Genomic DNA, 11,847 nt, shown 5'->3' on the forward strand with positions numbered 1-11,847 from the left:
ACCCAACTTCACAAAGATTAAAAAGAGTTAGACATACATTAAATTTAATTAGACTAAGGTTTAATCAGACAAACACACACATACCAAGGAAATACTTTCTAAGACGATAAAAGGGTCTTGCTTACACATTCCAACAAACCTTAATTAGTTAGGGTTTCAATATCGGAACGTAGCAAACCCAAGACTACCAATATTCCAAAGGTTCAAGATTTTAGACTTTATCATTCAACCCTAACAAGTTAGGTTTTCGTGATCACACCAAGATTCTAGAAAACCATGAAAAACTTCAAATAGAATTTCTTAATATCCGTAAGTAGTTTAAAGTTTCATACATTCACACTAGCATACCCTTAGGTTAAGGTTTTCCAGAGAACCTGTCTAGGTTTCTATAAAATCAGTTACGAATAGGAGTGGGGTAGATCAAGTGATGACTCACCCAAAAAAAGAATCAATGTGATTCACTATAGCTAGACACAACAATGTTAGTAATATATTTTCAAATGAATAAACATTTATTATAAAGAAATCAATGTTTTAAAGCATACCTTTGTTCCTTGAGAAACCTTCTCTTGAGAGGTCCTCTTTCATACTCCTTGAGAATATAACAGATGTTTTCCTAATCAAGACAACAGAGGGATAATGATGATTAGTATTAAATATAATCACTCCTAAATGAGTACATGAAACCAAAAATTGAAAGAAAAGGATATACTTATCTTTGGGAGTTATTGGGGCCTCCCTCCAAAGCTTGAGGGATACCTATAAACTTATATATATCCAAAAACATGTTAAAAACCTATAAATTCTAAAACATCCAAAATATAAAATAAAAAATCTAAGCCTATAAGAAAATCGCTTAGTAGTGTAAGTCCCTTATGTCAAATTCTTTGGGTTTGGAGTCCTTTAGGTCTTCCTCTTCAACAATATTGGCTTGATCTCTTTCTCTCTTCTTGTTTCTTGGATTGTCGGGATAGTCACTCTTGTAGCGACCCTTCTTATGACATTAATAGCATTCTACCTTCGAAATATCAACTTTAAATTGCATTCCTTTATGTTGAGAAATGTAGGCATTTGAAACATCTTTAGAATTGACAACTAATGAGAGCCTCAATTCTTCCTACCTGCAGGAAGTCCATAGTTCTTCAAAAGTGGGAGCTTCCTTCCAATTATTAAGACCTTTAGCAAATGCATCCCAAGTAGGTGGCACTCCTAATAGAGCAATGATCATGAGTACTTTATCTAGAACAATTTCGTCAATGGCCAAAAGGTCATCTATGATTCTTGCTAGCTTCACAAAGAAGGAGGCCATTTTATCTTCTTTTGTCATCTTTGTGGTCCTTGGTTCATTCTTCAAGTTTGCCACTTAACCAATTTTTCTTGAGCATGATTTATGTTGGCTATAAATGGGACAAGTTTGTCCTTTATTCCTTCTACCATTAGACTCATGGCCACCAATTCCAATTCTCTGAAATTTACTTTGTCAACATCACTAGAGTCATCTGTAGGCTTCTTTACTCTTCCTTGAGAAAGTATAGCACCTTGTTCTTTTCAAGGATGAGGTTAATCCTCTTCTTCCAAGACATGTAGTTTCAGGCTCCTTCAAGTTTGTTCTCTCCCTTGATTGTGTTAGACATTTTCCTTGAATATAGTAGACTCCTTCCCTAATAAACCTTTTGAATGGTTGTTTGATCAAGTGCTTGAGAATACCTTTTTCTTCTTTCTTCACTAAAGCTTTGATACCATGTTAGAAGATTAGAAAGGAAGAAAGATTTTGTTCTTCTTGATAATTACTTGTCGTGTTCTTCATTTTTTATTACGATTTTTTATATCTTTTTTCTTTTAGTTCATCAGGAAATTACCAAAGCAATAACACACAAACAATGGAAACCAAATGTAGGCACTATACTAAGGAAAAGCCCCCCTCGAGGGGAAAACCAAATCAAAATTCTCTTCCCTTCGATATTATTCTTTGAGACTCTTCACCCTAGACAAAGACCAAACCTTCCCTCCACATCAACTCAGCCTCATAGATCTTCAACCTCCTTTCCAACAACTTCGACTACGAAGTAGCTTCCAACATCATGGATATTCCAGCATCAGGCAACTTCCAACATCAACGAAACTTGGAAGACTTCGATCTCCCAAACTAGGACATGAAATAGAGAAAGAGAGGCACCAAAATTTCATTTTTCTTATTCTCATTAGTCTCCACCCAACTTGCACTTCTTTTGGCTTCCTTAGACCCACTTTTCACTTGCGCACTTTAGCGAACAAAACATGTTGTTGATTTGATGAAGACATCCTTAACAGATGTGATATTCCAAGTTTTTGATGATGAGACTTTGCCAAAAAGGTGACCATACAGTTAGGGGGAGCTTGGGATCATTCTTGCAGAAGCTATCTATGAAAGGGCCCAATGAAATCCTTGATGAGTCACTCATGGCCAATCATCTTTTGATAGATCATCTCTCGAGAGAAACTCCATTAAAGAACATTATTCCTTACCCATTCAGTGGACTATTGTTGAAGATTTATTCCATTTGATCACAAAGAAAGCAATCTTTCTTGAGATAAAGGAGTTTATAAAGGTAGGGGAGTTGGTTCATCACATGAAGAAATGTAAACACATCTATCATGGACCAAATTTCCAGAAGGAAGAGCAACATAACAGGGGAGCAACATACCTATGAAGAACTATTATTGATGAAGAAAATACAATGGGAGCAACATATCAAGAAGCAGCTTGATAGGAGGAGTACTTGGGCACCCTGTTTGCCATTGATGTCAAAAGGGGAGAAAATGTTGGAAGGGAAAGAATATTGCCATCAATTATTACAAAGGGGATATTTTTAATCAAGGTTGTCATTGATGTCAATATGGAATTGTTGGGATGGAAAATATTCTTGTGATGCATATTATGATGATGTCCTTGCTCATGATGACAAGTCCCTCTTGTTTGATAAGGATGCCATTAATGAAGATGTCAAGATATTAATGATGCCATTATGATGTCAAGCCACTAAGAAGATGTCTTATCCTAGATGTTTGAACTAACCATGAAGACACCATACCTTCATGTATCCTTTCTCTTGATGAAGAAGGCCTATAAATCATGATGATGTTCTTACTCTTGATGAAGAATCCTAGAACTCAGATGATGTCCTTACCCTTTATATTGAAGGACTATACATGAATGACCACACTTGATGATGTCATACGTGATGGCACTTGATGAAGGTCTTAATGAAATGGACAATGATTGGAGACATGACATGGACTTGGAAATCACTTAATGGAAAGACATGACATGCAGAACTTGAAAATATCCTAATGGAAAATTAATAAATGTTGCACCATGGTTGGTGACATATCACTGCACTATTATTAGCTACATGATGCTACACTATCATGATGACATGAATGATAAATACACCATCATGATGCTAGATACACTATCATGGTGACATGGATGAATTACATGATGAAAAAGCACTTGGGGACACACTAATAACATCTTGTTGTCCTAATCATCAAGCACTAATTACATATTGTTGTTATAATCATCTTCTGCACTAAAGATTTCAAGAGTAGTCACAAAGAAAAATAAATTTGGACACCTTGGAGGCATCCTTTCAAAATGAATCCTACACCATCTTAAAGAGGATTTTTTCCTCTTTCTAATGAGCCCTTACTTGCCCCGAAACTCCCAGTGGTTGATGAGATAATGAATTTTTAAGTTAAGAAATATATATTTAATTTCAAGCCGACCTACACTCACTCATTTATGTTGGCCTACCTTCATATAGACGTGTCCCTTCATTTACCTTACAAAACCACTATATATATGAGTTCGGTTGCCCTGTTCTAGTCATCTTTTTCGGTCATCTAATACAAAGAACTCGTGTACTCAGAGAAAGGCAGCATAAAAAAGGAGTTATATTGGAATTTCTGTTTGGGCTTAAAACTTACCACTGGACAACACCAAAAATGTGATAAATGGATGACTATCCTCATCTTCCTGTGGACTAAACCGTTGACACAGTCCTGTGTTTTTTTAGTGGCTGTAATTTTTGGATTGTGGAAAGATTCTTGTGGCTCAAACTATCTACCTTCAGAACATATTACAATTCAGCTGTAAAGGTCTTGAAATACACAACAACAAGCTCGGATCTGATTTTTTTTTTGACACAGTGCATCCTTCAACTGCGGATTTAACAAGTTAACTTGGAGCTCGGATAATCTTTGGACTGTGGCTACTTCCTGTAAAGAATAATACTCTCGGACCATTTGCTTTGGACTGTGGTTACTATTCTGTGACTCAGTCTCATTTTTCCTGTGGAGAGCTCAGATAAAGCATCAAGCTTGGAGGAGCCCTGGAAGTCTTGACAGTCTTTTGGTAACTTTGAAGAATGATTTTTTGAGCATCATTTGAAGTTTTTTTGAAGAAGTGTTGTTGACATCATCTCAAGACAAACTTGAGGACCTTTGGACAGCTAAGGTTGTTGGTGACAGTTTGAAGAGCTTGTAGTTTGGACAGTGAAGTGAAGCATTAAGGCAGTGAGCAGTGAAGAGGCATTAGGATTTTGGACAAGTGAAGCTTTGGACAGTGAACAAGTTAAGAACATTTTGAACAGTGAAGAATCTTATTGAAGGAACTCAAACACCTTTTTAAAGGTTAGCTTGAAGACATTCTTGGAGACTTTGATTGAAGTCCTTGTGGAGTGACCTTGAAGAAGGTTCCAGATTGAAGACATCACCTTGGAGACACTATTGAAGACACCTTGAAGGTCTTGAAGATAATGTTGAAGACCATGATGCATTAGCCATCATGAGGTAACTTGAAGATCCTTGTTTTGGGTACCATGAAGAACAGTGGAGACACCTTCATGTGAAGAACAAGGTTGTCATTGATGAAGTGACGTGGAGAATGAGTGAAGGCATAGCTAAAGATTGATAGGGCTCGTTGAAGAAGACATTGGGAGCCATGAAGAATAACCAAACACATCTTGACAAAGTAAAGCTGAGGGTTGGAGCCCAAGAGGTTGGAGCCTCATAGAGACAAGGTTGGTGCCTTGGAAGATAGGGTTGGAGCCCTAGAGGATAGGAGTCCTCAAGAAACTAGGTCGGAGCCTGTACCAGAGATAGGGTTGGAGCCCTAGAGGTTGGTGCCTCAAATTGACAAGGTTGGAGCCTTGGAAAGTCTAAGTTGGTGCTTGGCATAATACAGGTTGGAGCCTGGGAGATTGAAGATTGGTGTCTTCATCTAGGGTTGGAGCCCTACACATATATTGTACTTGATCTATTGTAAATAAGAAATTAATAAAAGTATTTATTCTATTATTTTTCATTTTTTGTTCTAAATATAAGTGATCTAACTGGTAAAAATAACAATTGAAAAGAAATATTGATTCACCCCCCTTCTCAGTATTTCCAACATAGGCATATTTCTTACTCCACTTCCCTCTTAAGTGGTATCCCTTTAGGCTCCTACAACACAACCCTTTATTCCTATAGAAACTTGTCAAGTTATTGATTTTATTCCTTAGTACACCCCTCTAGGGATTATTTTTCAACTTACTGACTCTTCTACACATTGATTTTTCCTTGAAATAATAAAGCATACTTATTTCTATAACTGATCAGTTTCTTCACTTGGTTGGCAGCTACTAATGAAATTTTCGACTTATCCTTGTGCGCATTGATTGTGAAATATTTCCATCTTTGAGAAGGTTGTACTAGTTGGCCCTCTTGATGAAGATTTCATCATGCATGTACATATAATTACTTCCAATCACCTCTCCACATACATCAAGGGGAACTAAATATAGTTCTACTTCATCAATAAAATCAACACTGATCGCAAAGTTGATTTCGCACTAATTGGTTACCTTTATATTTGCATGCTTATTTAACCATCCCATTGGATATGGAGCTTGGATGATCAAAATTTATAATTCCAATTTTTTTAGAAACTTTGCTACAATGAGATTTGGCTATTACCCTTAGTCGAACAAAGCATCAATCTTTTTATTCTTACTTGTATCTTTATATGGTTCATATTCTAGTATTTTCATTATCTTTCTATTGTTGAATGCTACTTAGATTCACTACTTCTACAATGATGTAAAAACAATCTTCTCATACATGTCAGAGTTTCTTTCCACATGATTAATTGAATCTATAACCATGATATTTTTCTTCTTATTATATTTCTTTTTGTTCTTTGGGTTGATATCTCGATGCAAATTCCAACACTTCTCCTCTATATTAGCATCAATGTTATAGTGGTTGTTGGGATATTTGTAGTAGTGTGTTGTGGATATTTTCCTTTTATCCTCCCCCCTTTTACACTTCTTCTTCTCCTCCTTGGAAGCTTCTTGGTGCCCTTTAAATTGGACCCACTTGATTTTCCTTTCTTTCAGGCTATGTTCTCTAGGTATTGTGCCTATACACAAGTTTCATCCACCAATCTCGGCTTCAACAACATCACTTGCTTCTAAACGTGGTTGTGTAGACCCCCCAACTACTTGAGTACATCTAGGTTTTTTGGGAGATACCCAACATTATGGAAATGTTTATAAATTATGTGTTGTACTCCTGTATATTCTACCTTTTCTTCTACATGAAGTAATGCCACCATACCCACTCATCCTCTACATACCCAATAAGATGAAATTGTGTCTTTACGTAGGTATTGAAATCCTCCCACTTAGTGATTGGAGGATATCCCTCTAACCTTAAGGTCTCCATGAGGATTTCACACCAAGTCAGGGCATGGCCCTCTAATTCCAACTAAGAAAATGACATCTTTTGTTCTTCCTTATCTATACAATGAACACTAAGATAAAATTCTACTCGTTGCAACCAATGATTTAATTCAAAGGATCAATCTAACCTTGATACAACTTGATGTCAACTTCACTTTGATTTTAAATAGGGACTATGAATGATTCATGGCACTGAAACTGAGTTGATCCTTTTTAGGTTGTTTTTCATATTCCCTTTGTAGTCCTTCCCAATCTTCATATTTTCCCCTCTAATTCGACCTCTGCATTAGAACATCAATATTCTATGAATAACCTGATATTATTGGTGAAGACTGCCATAAGGAGCCTCATATTACAATTTAAGTATGAAACTTATGCTTCCATCCACAAAGCCTCTCCTCTACGAGGGTCATGAGGCTTGTTCACAAATTCATTGACCATGACTAGGGTTTTGTGACTTTATGATTAACCAATCTAGATCCCTTACAAATCCCCACAATATACCCAAAGGAAACTTCTATGACACCATTATGATCCCTAAACTATGATGGATATTCCATAGACAATTCGTCACAATATATCTACTAAAGTGTGTTATAAAATCCAAAATGTACACTATGAGGTTTTATTTCTCCCTAGATTTTTTCATCTATTAATTATTGTTTATTTCACATAAATGCAAGTTGTAATTATGTAGAAATTAAAGAAAATTAAATAAAACTCACAATTCACAAATTAATATGAGATATAAATTGGGCAGCCCTTTTAGAATAAAAGCTAGCTAGAAGGTGAGGTTCTTTACTCTCTTCTCTAAATGGAAAATAGATGCAAGTAAAAGAAGTGAGGCTTGTGGCCCATGGGTTTCTATAGTGTACAAACCCTCTCTTTTTTTATTTCCCCTATCCACCCTTGGTTATTTTTCTCATCTATGGAACAAATTGCAATTGAATATAATAGGATGCCCCTTCCACCCAATGGCTCAATTATAATGCATCCTGATAGCCTAACATGGGTTAAGTTTGAATCATTTAACTATTAAATATAGTCAAAATACGGACTCTTCTAGACTCTTCTTCATCATGATTATGTGGCTAGACCCTTTTTCTTAAGTAGTGGGGTTGATGTGGCACCATCTTGAATTATGGTGGTCAAAACAAGAAGGTCAACTTTAAAAAATCGATTTTTAAAAATTGAAATAGAAAGTCTATGGAATGCAAAATAGAAGGTGACATGGTGTATTATTAAGGTACTCCTTATGTGAAAGTTCTGATCAGAAACTTCATGGGTTAACTAACTTTGAAACTAACCAACCTTAAAAATTTGAAAATGGATAATGAATTATTTTTTTACTATCCCTCCAAATCCTTCTTAAACACATATCTATTAAACATATATTTAGTTTCTTACTTTTTATAAATAAATAATCTCGATTAGAATTATAAGAATGAGAAAATGATAAATGGAGGTTGGAAAGCTTACTATGGGCTTGAAAACAATTGTAAGTTGGCAAATATTTGGATTTGGGATTAAAAAAACTCCTCTTTCAGACTCTTGTCACTCCTATTATTTTATATGGATGTGAGGTTTTGGTTTTAGTATATCTAGAGAGTCGTGGAGGAAGATTGAATAGATCCAAAAGCATTTTATAACCTAAAATATCAAGATTAAGGGAAATACTCCCTAGCTTATAATCTTGATTGAAGAAAATCGTTTCACCATTGAAAGCATGGTTATGACTAGATATCTTATGTATAAGAAGAAGTTATACAACATGGATGCCAAAGAGTCTCCTAATATTGTTTTTAACTCTAGGAAAAAGATCCACCACTGGTCCAAGTGACGGTGGCATAAGGATACCCAATCATCAATATACAATTAGGAAACAGAGGAGATTATCCCACATAATCTAGATAATATTAAAAATATTATTACTTCCAAATTTAAGGAAAAAATTTGTGATGATAAAGAGTTAGAGCCAAAAATGAAACTAAAATATTATAAGGAGGTGATCAACCCCATTCTCGAAAATAAAATTTTCTTTCTATCTTGTTTAGTGTAAAGAGGGAAATGAACTGAAATTATGCATTGGTCTGTTCCCAATATTCCATGGGATGAAAAGCAATTTCCCTTAGATTGTCCTTCTTATATTTACATTCATTCTAATTTTGTCACACTACCACTTTATCAACATTTTAAGTCAAAACATTTTAAGTCGACAAAACTGTGGTGATTTGGTAACACTTTTTTTTTTAAATGTTAAAAAAAATTAATTGATCCCTTACCTTCTTAACTTTAATCAACTATATAGTTCTTAATAGAAGTTAATCATCATCTCCATTATAATTTATTTAATTTATTCATTTTCTTTATTATAATTTATTTAATTTATTCTATTTTTTGTTTAAAATTTTAATGTAACGTTACACCATGTTAGATTGTGACAACATATTCCTACAATTTATGAGTTATTCATATCATATTAAGGAAATATGGAAGATGAAAGCAATTAATCTAATTTAAATTATTTTAAATATTTTAGTTTTTTTTTAAATTTGATAGAATAAATATTTTATTTAATAAAAATAATATATTTATTGTTTTTACACTTATTATTGGAACATGGAATGGATTTATCTTTGGGTTGTTGGAAGGAAAAATGGTAATTTTTCCCGCGTAGATTCGGATGAAATGGTTATTTTTATGGGATATGGGATAAAATGGGTCTTTTTATATATGGTAATTTTCCCGTAGGTTTTTTATAGGATGAAATTGGTTTTATATATATATATATATATATATATATTATATATATATATATATATATATATCACTCGCACATATTAAATTTGTAAAATACCTTTTGGCCAAATACATTCAAGTTTAAAAGTTTTTTTTATTTAATTAAACATAAATTTTATAGAAAAATGATAAAACAAATTCATCTAATAATAAGTATTTTGAGTTAGAAATTAAAAATTAATAAATTATAAAATTAACTAACTTTTACTTTATTTTAAATTAAAAAATTTTAAATTAAGTAGTTTGGTGAACAATTTGTTTTCCCAATTATATAAGTTCAAGTGTCTCAAAAATAAAAAATATAATGATATACATTATGATAACAAAAACAATATAACTTTGAAAAAAAAAAAATTCTTTTATATCTAAATTTCAAAATAGTATATATAAATCTTTATCACATAATTATGTTTTATAATTTGTATAATTAATTTTCATCATTAAAAAATAAAAAATAAAAATATTAATCATATACAAATTTAACTGCATTCATAAATAAATATAATATCACATTACACTGAAAATAAAATGAAATGCTTAGCTTTTAATTTAATATATATATATATATAATACTAAAAACATTCCATGTAAATAAAAAAAATTGTAATTAAAAATATTTTTCATTGACGAATCAAATCAAGTTAAAAAATTTCCTTTATTATATAATTTTCTAAAAGTATATATCTTTTAAAATATATAATTCCTTCTTAATGAAACACAATTCTAATACAAAATATTTAAAAATATTATAAAAATATAAACTCCTTTAAATCTCTTGGAATTAACCAATCTCAAAATTAACAAACACTGAAATATTCCAGAATGGCCGTTTATCTCAATAATGTATTCCAAACAACCAAGGTAAACAATCAAGTTAACTAATCTCAAAATTAACAAATTCTGAAATATTCCATAATGGCAGTTTGTCCCAATGATGTATTCCAAAAAAGCCAAAGTAAACAATCAAGTTCTGATATATTCAGCATGTTAAAAAAAAAAATGACGTTGAAGAAAACTATCTGTAAATTCAAAATATAAGTTATCATGATAGAGATAAACATTGAGACGTGAGAAATATACATTGTGATAGCAAGAGTGATGAAAGTTGGAGGAAAGTGCTTTAAATATATACAAATATTTAGTGGTTCTTTCACCTGCAAATCCTCAAGATAGTCTGTGTAAATCTCTATCACATATCTGTGCTTTATAATCTTCACGGTTCGGTGCAAATGATGATACAGAAAGACATGGTTTAGAATGCCAGTTAATCTAACCACATCACCAGAACCCGCAAAAACAGCTAGAAGTTGCAGGCGTTGATTTGGATTGGCATGCTTTGCAATTTGCAGTATTTTTGAAGTACGTTTGGACCGCCAAGCCGATTCTGGTACACACCTCTAGTTTTCTCGTGCGCAGTCTTCCAGGAGAGTGGATTGGTTTAACCAGACTTTGCAATCATAGGCAGAGCAGAAGGCCTGCAAGCAAGTGACCACCAAGAGTATCACAGCAGCTACGAGAGATAGGAATTGCCACGAACCGAATATGTGTTTCTTCACAAACTTTGACCGCCACAACTTTCCATTTTCTGTAATAATATATATTAACATCCTCTATCACTTTGTCTAGAAATTCAACTTTTGCGAGATGAACGCACCTACCCATGCCGTTCCAGAGGCTCGCTACCTCCACGTCGCCTTTCAAATGGTTGGAGATAATCCCCTTCTCTCTCAACAATCTTACATCTTCTTCGCTGTCGATTATACCGTTCATGAAATCGATGTACCGTGTGAAAACCAGTGGACCGGCGCCGCTGTAGCTTCAAATGCCTCCAGATTTCTCAAAATTACCTCCGTGTTGGTATCCAATTTTACTCTGGGGAGGTAAAGCGTGGCAGTCTTCCTATCAAATTGTATTGTGGTGAGGTCACCATTTGTAGGGACAAATTTGACTCCCACGGAGTGTAAATCTGCCACAGATGGAATAGCCATTCGTCTCGCGTGGGTGGTATGATCTTAACGACGGATTCCTCGTCTCCATCTCCTTCCGCCGATTGGATGGTATCTTTTTTGACAAGAAGATTCAAGGATCTTATGCTCCGCACTCGCCCACGCAACTCCGAGAGAAATCGAAGGGGCGAACGTTTAGATAGGAGAGAGCCTTCCATAGCAATGTACTGAAGGCCAGTCTAACGGTTGAACTGTCCCCTTTCTCAGGCGACTCCGTTTCTTCCTCATCACTTGGATTTGGATTCTGGTTGTTGGAAACAATAGGGACGATTGCG

The sequence above is a fragment of the Pinus tabuliformis genome, chromosome 2_2 (assembly GCF_031772625.1).
Source record: "Pinus tabuliformis cultivar Carrire ecotype Pingquan chromosome 2_2, CPIR1, whole genome shotgun sequence".
Lineage (NCBI taxonomy): Eukaryota > Viridiplantae > Streptophyta > Pinopsida > Pinales > Pinaceae > Pinus > Pinus tabuliformis.